The sequence below is a fragment of the Hemicordylus capensis genome, chromosome 2 (genome assembly GCF_027244095.1).
Source record: "Hemicordylus capensis ecotype Gifberg chromosome 2, rHemCap1.1.pri, whole genome shotgun sequence".
NCBI classification, from domain to species: Eukaryota; Metazoa; Chordata; class Lepidosauria; order Squamata; family Cordylidae; genus Hemicordylus; species Hemicordylus capensis.
In genome coordinates, this window is record NC_069658.1 from 259,977,241 (window position 1) to 259,987,753 (window position 10,513).

The window sequence follows — 10,513 nt, forward strand, 5'->3', positions numbered from 1 at the left end:
CTGCTAGAGTCCTAGCTCCAACACTCCTTCTCATCAGCTCATGTTGCTGTCTATAAGTCCCAACTTCTTTCTCAAGGTTTTGAAACGATCCCTGGGCAATGGCTTAGTTAGCACATCTGCTACCATTTGTTCACTTGGAAAATACATCAATTTTACAAGTCCCTTTTCATGTGCATCCCACACATAATGATATTTTGTTACAGTGTGTTTTATTCTACATTTAATTTTCTCCATTTGTGAGATCTGGATGCAGCTTTGATTATCCTCGAATATCTCAGTGGGTTTTGGTTCATCTATGTTGAAATCCAACAGTAGCTTGTGCAGCCACACCACTTCTTGACATGCTTGAGTGACAAATGAATCGTTGGCACTTACCTGAAAGGTCATTTTCCTCAGAGGTATGGGTTGTATCTGCAAAGGATGCCGGGTTGTCTCAACCTCCTTCTCCTAGACAGGGCCAATCAAAGCTTCAGCTCACGGCAGGAGGGAGGGGCAACCCCCTCAGACTCTAGTTCATAGCCAGCTCTAAAACATGCTCCAGAACCAAATAGGTAAGAAACAAGCAGAAAAGGCAAACAGATAATGCGCCATAGCAAAACAGCAGTACATCCGGCAAGAAAGTCTATTCCCTCTACAGCACCTAGTTTAACTGAAAAAAACCCTGCAGGGAGGACAATCCACCCTTGGAGAGAAACCACCCCACAGTAATATGGGAGACAGAAGGGTGCTGGAATCAGGACAGAAGAATATACAGACCGGACGAACAAGCGGGCGAGTGCGGATACAACCCGTACCTCTGAGGAAAATGACCTTTCAGGTAAGTGCCAATGATTCATTTTCCCTCAGAGGAGGGTTGTATCCGCAAAGGATGCTGGGACCTACCATAGCCCCTATGACCCACTGGGAGGGAGCTGTGAGATCTGGCCTCAAGAAGGAACTACCTGCTGCAAGACTCTCCACCCAAAGGCAGTAATGCCTCACGAAGGTGGAGAGTGAGGCCCACGTGGCCACTCGACAGATATCTACCAAGGGAACCAAGGTGGAGAAGGCAGCAGAGGAGGCCGCACTCTAGCAAATAAGAGAGTTGCCCACTCTAGCAAATAAGAGTGAATTCATGGTGTCTCATTGAAAATCTCATTTGCTATCATAGAATCCACACTCAGAAAACTTCAGAAACAACAGAACCCTGTACCCCATGGGTTATAAACCCATGGGGGTGGTTGGCACCCTATGTGCACTACACTACAACTCGCTCTGGACCACCCCAGCACCCCCCAAGTGCACTTATGGGGCTGCTGAAAGCTCCATTATATTATAACTTATGAGGAAAAACCTTAAAGATGCGTAAACTTCAACAATTAACCAAAAATCAGCCTTCTGCCCAAATCCTTTGAAAAAATTCAGGTAGCTTCCTTGCCCCTACCTGGCACTACCACCAACCCCACACTGCTCTAGGCCACCCCTTTCCCCCCGAGTGAAGCGATACACCCTCCATTATACCTAATGGGGGAAAACCTTAAAAACGTGTAAACTTCAGAAATTCACCAAAAATCAGCCCTCTGCCCAATCACTCTGCAATTGGGGTGGTAGCCTCCACCCATTAGGCACTACCACCCCACCCCACTCTTTTGGCCCAGATCCCACGTTATGCCCCCGATCTGCCCCAAAGACACTAAAACTTCAAAAATTCACCAAAAATCAGCCCTTTGCCCAATCCCCCTGAAATTTGGGTGGTAGCCTCCACCCATTGGGCCTACCACCCCACCCCACTATTTTGCCCCTGGGACCTGTTTTTTAATCCGAATCGATTCAGATTCAGATTAATTCAGATCCAAATCGAATTGGGTGATTCGGATGGGCCATATTCGGATACAGAATAGAACAGGGGTGTTTCGGTTCAGATCCGAATCGAAACACCAAAAATCCGAATTGCACACCCCTACCACCTGACAGCACCCCCCCACTCGCACTTGCATGAGATCTCTGGGCGGTAAGTGCTCCCATTGGCCAGTGGTGGAGCTCCCCAGCTGATTGGCCCATCACCGGTTTGATTTCTCCCAGCAGCAGCAGTGCAGGTGATTTTCCCTGAGCCTGCTGCACTGTCTGCACGTGATGCTAGGAACCTTTCGACGAGCCGCTGAGACACACACTGTAAGCAGCCTGCAGCACTGAGGGGTCAGTTTGCAGTGTCGGGATGACACCACCTGGCCATAGGCAGATCCGAGTAACCCCCCCCCACACACACACCTTGGACCTTGGTAAGCATGCAAGGATCTGTGGTGTCGAAGCCCGCCAGCAGTGGGGGTCCCTATGGAAGAGGAGGAGGAGACTCTTTTGCCAACCCCTGCTCCGTGTCTCCTCTGTGGGTTTCTTGCATCGGAGTGGAGTGACTTGCTAGGAAGGGGTGCTCCCTATTTAAAGTCTCCCCCAACAGGCGGTCCTCCTCTCTGACTCTAACAACAATTTTAACCTGAGGGAGGGGGCGGAAAGTGACCACAGCATCACTCCCCCTACTCAACCCCACCCTGAGCCCCATCACTCACTCCAGAGTTCTTTAGTTGCGAATTTAGCCTCCTCAACGATGTGAAATAATTGGGGTTTGTTTTCTTTGCACATCGGGAAGTTGCCATGAGGGGAAGAGATGCTTTGCCCTCAAAGGAAATGCCCTCTGTTGCACAATTACACAAGGCCCAAGTGACCCAATACACACACACACCACATTCCTGCTCCCTCCCTCTGCAAATCCAGAATTCTGCAAGTCCCACTATCACCCGCTCCTATGTTTTAATTTTTTAAAAAATACATTTTGTTTTGTTTTGCAGAAAGGAGGTAGTACTAGTTAGGATTCCAGCCTTAAGCAAACTTAGGAGTCCTTTTGATGAGCACAAGTCAAGATGCATGATCAGGGTTGGAAATCACTTTAAACCCCGAATACTTTGCTTGATGATGGCTTGAACTTTGTATCCTGGGTATATTGCAGGAGGGGGATGCAGCAGATTTAGTTCCCCCTCCATCCTTTATTGCTAGAGTGGCGAGAAGGCTGCTTAAATGGTTTGGGATTTGGAAGGGGAGGGGGAGTATTTCTTTGCTCGGGTTTGGAAGAGGAACATAAGAACATAAGAACAGCCCTGCTGGATCAGGCCCAAGGCCCATCTAGTCCAGCATCCTGTTTCGCACAGTGGCCCACCAGATGCCGCTGGAAGCTGCTGTTACTCCCCTGCAACTGGTAATCAGAGGCATCCTGCCTTTGAGGCTGGAGGTGACCTTTAGACAAAGACGAAGGGAAAGGAGGCAAACAAACAAACAGAGCATGCATTTGTCTAGAGAGGGTGCATTTTTGTCAGCCCACTGTTCATTGCTATAGTGAGGACACAAAACCAAACAGAAAAGCACACAGTTCACCTTGCTCTGCTTTGCCCAGCTCCTGTGAGAGGGAATGGAGGCGAGGGATGGGAGAACTACAACCTCCATGGAGCGCTGCAGGTTTAGGCTAACGGACAGACTCCTCTCCAGGCATTTCCCTTGGCTGAGCTGTCAGTCAGCCTCATCCTGCACACCTCTCAGCCAATGGCTAGCAGAGGAAGAGGGACTCGGTGAGAGAGGGGTGGGGCTAGGGCAGGAGAAAGGAATGGTGCCAGCCAGGAGGCATTTGCAGGAGGATCTGGAGGGTGGATGGAGAGTGAAAGAAATTTGAACTTCAGTTTTAAATTTTTTATTTATTTTTGTTAAAGGGGTGATCTGCTTAAGGGAAATTTCTTTGAAGTGTTAGAAAGTTCTTGAATTGAAGACTGGATTCTGCATTGTGTTTTGTGCTTGTGTTTATTTTGAAGGGGTCAAATTATTGGGCAGATATCTTTTTGAGTAGCATGCATACGTTCTGCATTTTGTGCTTGCATTTCCTTTGAAGAGGATCTGTACTGGGTACAGATCTTTGAGTAATACACATTCATTTTGTATTTGTAATGCATATACTTTAAAGGGGCCAATTTACTGGGCATATTTCTTTTTGTGCAGTCTGCATTTTGTTCTTGCATTTCCTTGGAAAGAGCCAATTTACTGGGGACAGTTCTTTGAATGGCATGCACACATTCTGCATTTTGTCCCTGCATTTCCTTTGAAGAGGGCAGCTTACAAGGCACATAGCTTTGAGTACAACACACACTCATTTCTGCTTGCATATTCTTTGAAGGGGCAAATTTGTTGGGCAGAGTTATTTGAGCAGCATGCACTCATTCTGCATTTCTATTTGCAATCACTTCCTTTGTAATGGATGGCAAGTAATGTAATGAAATACATTACTAATGAATTAAATGTAATGTAATGAAATAAAATAATGCTTTTAATAAAGCTTGGTTCTCAGCAAGAACATTCCTGCTCTGCTGCAGTTGAAAGCTGGTTCTGGGATCGGGTGGAATGCCTCTGAATAAGAGTTGCAGAGGAGTAGCAGCAGGAGAGAGGGCCCTCCTGCCTCTTGGCTTCCTAGCATCTTCTGGTGGGCCACTGTGTGAAACAGGATGCAGGACTAGATGGGCTTTGGGCCTGATCCAGCAGGGCTGTTCTTATGTTCATAAGTTCTTATGCCTTCACTGCTGCTGGACACTCTTTCTGACTTGGTGATTGGTTAGTTAGTTGATCTCTTTCACACACATACACAGCTAGTTGAACAGACAAGAATAGCTCTGCTGGATCAGGTCATGGCCCATCTCCTGCTGCATCCACTTGTGTCCCACAGTGGCTAACCAGATACCTCTGGGAAGACGACAAGCAGGAGATGAAGTTATACCCGCTCTGCTGCCGTGCTCCCCTGCAACTTGCATGCAAAGGCACATTGCCTCTGAATTAAGCATGAAGACATTTTGGGGGGTAAACCATGTCCATCATACACATCAGAAATACAGATCCCAAGAATGGGAAAGGACAGTCGGCATGGCATCGAACTGGATCTCAGACAACACAATACAGTCAGGGGAATCCATGGTGGAGAAAACTAACGAATAATAAATCCAATAAGTTATGATTATTTATGTTTGTCATTGAACCCACTATCATTTGCTACCAGAGAATCTACTCATAGAAGACCTCAGAAACAACAAACCCCAGTGCCCCATGGGCTTGTAGGTTTGGGGGTGGTTGGCAATCTATGTGCACTACACTACCACTCACTCTGGGCCACCCTTGTGCCCCCCAAGTGGAGTTATGGGGCTGCTGAAATCCCCATTATTCCCTATCGGAAAGAGCTTAAAGACGCACAAACTTCAGAAATTCTTTAAAAATCACCCCTTTCACCGATTTCTTTGAAATCTGGATGGTAGCAGGCACCCATTGGGGCACTACCACCTGACCCACTCTTCTCCTCCAGAAACCCCCTTTCTGCCCCAAATCTGCCCCAAAGACATGCCAACTTCAAAAATCATTTAAAAATCATCCCTTTGCCCAATTCCTTTGGAATCTGGGTGGTAGCTTCCTTGCACCCACTGGGCGCTACCACCCATGACAACCCTCTCTGGGCCACCCTGCTGCCACACACCCTGGGGAGTTATAAGTAAGGCTGCTGAAATCCCCATTATTCCCAGTGGGGAAAAGCTTAAAGACGTGTACACTTCAGAAATGCTTTAAAAATCAGCCCTTTGGCCAATTTCTTTGAAATCTAGGTAGTAGATTCCTTGCGCCCATTGGGCACTTTCACCCACCACAACCCACTCTGGTGCCCTCCACATGAAGCTATAAGGCAGCTGAAATCCCCATTATTCTCTATGGGGAAAAGCTTAAAGATGCACCAACTTCAAAAATCTTTAAAAATCACCCCTTTGCCCAAATTCTTGGAAATATGCGTGGTAGCTTCCCATATTTCCATTGGGCCCAACCACCCATCCCACTCTTTTGCCCCCGGGACCCCTTGCCTCGAATCAATTCAGATTTGGAAAATTCAGGTACAAATCAAATCTGGGGTGATTTTTATGGGGGCAGATTCAGACCCAAAACAAATTGGGGGTGATTTGATTTGGGTACAAATTGAAACAAAACAATCAATTCGTGCACATCCCTAGTTTCACAAAGATATTAGTTCATATAGGAGAGTGAGTAATGAAACAGCTCAGCAGGCACACAAGCTAAAGGGACAGCTGATTGTCTGATGGTTATTACTAGCTGGCATGATGAGGAAAATTAGCCAAAGTTACTATTTTTAACATAAGCACAAGGCATTGAGGGCAGGCGCGGAGCCAGCCGAGCGGCGGCCCCTTCCGATATGCCCGTGGCGTGCACGGGGTGTGGCTTGGGCTCCATAGGAGCCCAGAGTGAACTCCCTCCTCCCATGCCCGGGCTGCTGAGAGCTAGCGGGCAAACTCTCTGCCAAGTATTTCAGGCAGCTCCGACTGTCCAATAGAACGTTTTTCCCTTCCTCTCCCTCTCTGGAGGGAGACAAAGGGGAAGACGTCCTATTAGGCAGCCGACCCTGCCTGAAATGACGCGCCAAGAGCTCGTTCGGGCTCTTGGCAGCCCAGGCCACGCCCCCTTGTCATGTGACTTTGCCTTTTCAACTGCTCTGCTGCAGCTGAAAGCTGGTTCTGGGACGGGGTGGTCAGGTTAGGCTGAAAGAGAAGTGACTGGCCCAGTCACCCAGCAAGTCTCATGGCTGAATGGGGATTTGAACTCGGGTCTCCCCGGGCCTAGTCCAGCACTCTAAGCACTACACCACACTGGCTCACATGCGTGAACCAAATGATGCAAATGAGTTACAGCATAATTTGCATTGTGCGCAGACTAGGCCACCCGGATTTGAGAAGCTTGAATATGGTGGCAACCCTTCTCACTTGGGGCATCAACAGGGCACTCTGAATCATAATCTCTATAGTAAACCAAGAGATGAGAGAGACTTTTCAGCGCACGTTGTGAAGCTGATATTGCTTATTAGATCCAGGGCAGGGAGGGTACTGTCATTCAAAACATAGCATGAGAAGGAGAGCAGTTACAAAACGTTGCGAAGTATTTCTGACTTTTCCTTTAGGGCCAGGCTCCCAAATTACCTAGGTGCACCTCTGCTTGGATGTGTGTAAATAGCATCTTGTCCGGTAAGTGGTAGTCATACAGCTTATTCATATCCTGCCCCGCCATTACACAGTCACACAGCAGCTATAACAGGAGGAGGAGCCATTTTCTGATCAGCTCCAGCCAGGCATGTCAAGAGACAATATGCTGTGGGTGCCTTTTGCAGAATACAGAGCTGACGGAATGTCTTTCGACTGCTATGAGGCTACATTTAAATGCTTCATGGGTGTGGGGCAGAGCCAGAAGTCTACATTATTAAATCACAAATGCTGCTGTTTGTTTTGTAACTGTTGGGCTGCTCCATTATGAACCATTCTTGTGACTTAATGGCCTTCTGTGATGTTTAATTTATTTTCGTTTGTAGGTCTGACAGCAACCCACACAGATTCTTGGTTTTCTTTCTACAGGACTTTGTTAGACTATGCCACTCCGTCCTTGCGAACAATCTGCTAACACTGAACAGTTCAGAGCCAGGGCACTATTTCAAGTCTCCCATCTGCTTTCCTGGAAATGGTTGTTTTGCTTGCAAAGTGGGGTGGAGTGCTGCTTCATCTTGACTGGCTGGAATCAGTTCACATGGTTGCTTGCGTAATTCTCACTCCCCACCCTGCCCTGCTGACTTTAAAAAAAGAGAAAAGAACGTATAGTTATACAAACGTTTCTTAAGTAGAAAACTTGGGAGAGCAGAAAAGAAGAGCTTGGCAAGAGAAGCTCTTTACAGCTAAAGAAAAAGTAACAGGGCAGAATGACCTCTTTGTTGCCCCCCTTAAAGCGGCAGAGGGTTGTGCAAAACATGGCCCCAATAAGCAAGAGAAAGCACTGAGATGGGAAATGGAAGACAGGGAGTTCACTCCTAGACTTCACTCGAGGGAAATGTATTTAAGGCAATGGTCATTGGCATCTGGCAGGCTGCCTGCCCATTGTTGGAAACAGGATGCTGGACTAAATGGACCCCTGATCCCTGACTGCAGAGAAGGCACAGAGAGGGACTTATGCTTTGAGGATGAGTGTCCTTGGAACCCCCCCCCCCGCCCCCCCAAAAGGATTTCCCAAAAGATATATTTTTAAATGGTTCTCTCATGCTTATGTTTTGCAGGGGGAGATCAACTGTCTCCATTCAAACCCAGCACAGCTTCCCTTCAGTAGCTGCTGCTGGCATCTACCTTGTGTGACTGTGAGCCTGTCTGAGACACAGAACCATATTCTTGTTTTTATTCCTTTGCAATGTTGGGAATCTTCCCGCCCCCTCAAAAGCAACAGCAAACAGGGAAGCAGAAAATTTTCAAGTGATTTAGGGGGAACTGCCCATTTGCCACTGAAGGGATCGCATGCAAGAGAGATGATGATATCAATAGACAGCTATAACTTTTTGAAATTATTGTAGCATATTTATAAAAATGCATGATAGTATGTGGAAGAAGCAAGATTTTTGTAAATACTGGAACCTACCTTTAATATAAGACGAGTGGCTGGCTTGCTTTCTTTCAAATAATTTAGAAACCAGAACCTTCGTATAAAATACTATTATTTTGAGAGAGAAAGCAAGCAAGCAAGCAAGCAAGCAAGGGTCACCTTAGATGAGCAGTCTTTCTTTCTGTCTTTCTTATAATATTTTAAAAACCGGAACCTTCGTATAAAATACTATTATTAAACAAATACACATGAGGGAAAGGGGCTTTGAGACCGTCTTCCCTCGCCCGAGTCTCCCCTCCTATCCGCTGGGCTACACTGGCACCTCTTGGGCTTCATCCTGAAAGCCTGAAGCCGAGGATTAATCCCAAGAGGTTGTTCTGTCTTCTCCGGATCTGTCTGCAGTGGTCGGATTCCTGGCCTGCTCTGCCTTGTCAGGCTGCTGCATTGTGCCGATGGGCGTCCTTGGGGGGCGACGAGCGCTGCCGGAGCTCCTCGGAGAAGCCGATCCGAGCTGTTCTCTTTGTTCTCGGCACAGTTTCCCTCCAGGTTTCACTAGCCTCTCTCGGTAAAAACGAAGATTGCTTGTGAGGAAGGAGGCGCTTCCCAGCGGCTTTCTCTCTTTCAGGACCGCAGTCGGGTTGCTCGATCTAACAACCAACCGGGCCAGTGCAGAAGCAACTAAAATACATTCCAACCGGACAGTTTCCCAAATGGCTTCGGATCTCATTCGGCGTGGAGGAAGCCTCTTCGCCATGGCGCGGAGCGAGCGCTTGTGTGTTCCCTGTATATTACAGTGTGAAATGAAATCCTGGGTTTTGCCAGTGGTTTTTCTGGGCAGCATCTCTCACTTCTGAAAAAGTCGGAGAAGGGATGTGGATTAGGAAAGAAAAGCAGACTTTGCGGACGCTCCAGCAGTACCGAACTTTTTGCTGTTACACTGGTTGGTACGTTTCCACCGCGCGGGCTACCTAAGTTCGCACGCTCGACTCTCGGACAAGACGAAGACGTTTCCAAGCGGCTCGCTGCGGATCTGTGCGTTTCTGTAGTTGAAGTGCCTGATCTCACAATGTACTCTGTGGGTAGCCTTGTTAGTTGCGGGTCTGCAAGGTAAATCTATGCGCTCTCGCCCTCCCCCGCCCCCCGCCAAGTTTGCAAATAAACTACAAAATGAGCGGAAAGGAGACAAGAAAAAGAAAAGAGCGATTAAAAAAAAAAAAATCCTCCAATTGCATAAATTCAGTTTATGGTGTGACCAAGACATTCCAGACAATCTAACCCAGCGGGTCTTTGCGTTTTTGCACCTACGCCTGCTCCACAGATCCTCAAGTATTAGGCATGGACCCAAACCCATTCATATAAGCATATCTATAAGGCTCCAGAAAAAAATAGAGGGGGGGCGGGAATACTCAGAATAGTTATTTTGTTCTACAACATCATTGCTGAGAAAAGCTGAGAACAGTAGAACTTGTTTATAGCCTGGAATCTCTCGTCAATAATGAAGATGTAATTAAAATTCCAGAAAAATAAAGAGCATGGCATGTTTAATTATAAATGATGTTTTGATGGAGATGCCTTGAATTAGGTATTTAATTTTCCGCAGGCCACCTGGACCTACCCCATGACCTCCCCAGAATCCACGGAACCCAGGTTTAAAACCCCTGATCTAAGTTAACACCATTCTGCAGCAGATTAAATATACAAATATCAACACGCCTTTTGCTGCCTAGTAAAAATAGCAGTATTTCAAATATTTTCTTAAATTATTCCAACAATGTTCTCAATTACCACAATTATCCAAGGGCCCTGGAATGCAAGTACCTACGGAACTTCATTTCTGGGGAATTGTTAAGTCAGAAAATCAAGTTAGCAGTGACATACTTAGGAACATAGGAAGCTGCCATATACTGAGTCAGACCATTGGTCTATCTAGCTCAGTATGGTCTTCACAGACTGGCAGCGGCTTCTCCAAGGTTGCAGGCAGGCATCTCTCTCAGCCCGATCCTGGAGAAGCCAGGGAGGGAACTTGAAACTTTCTGCTCTTCCCAAAGTGGTT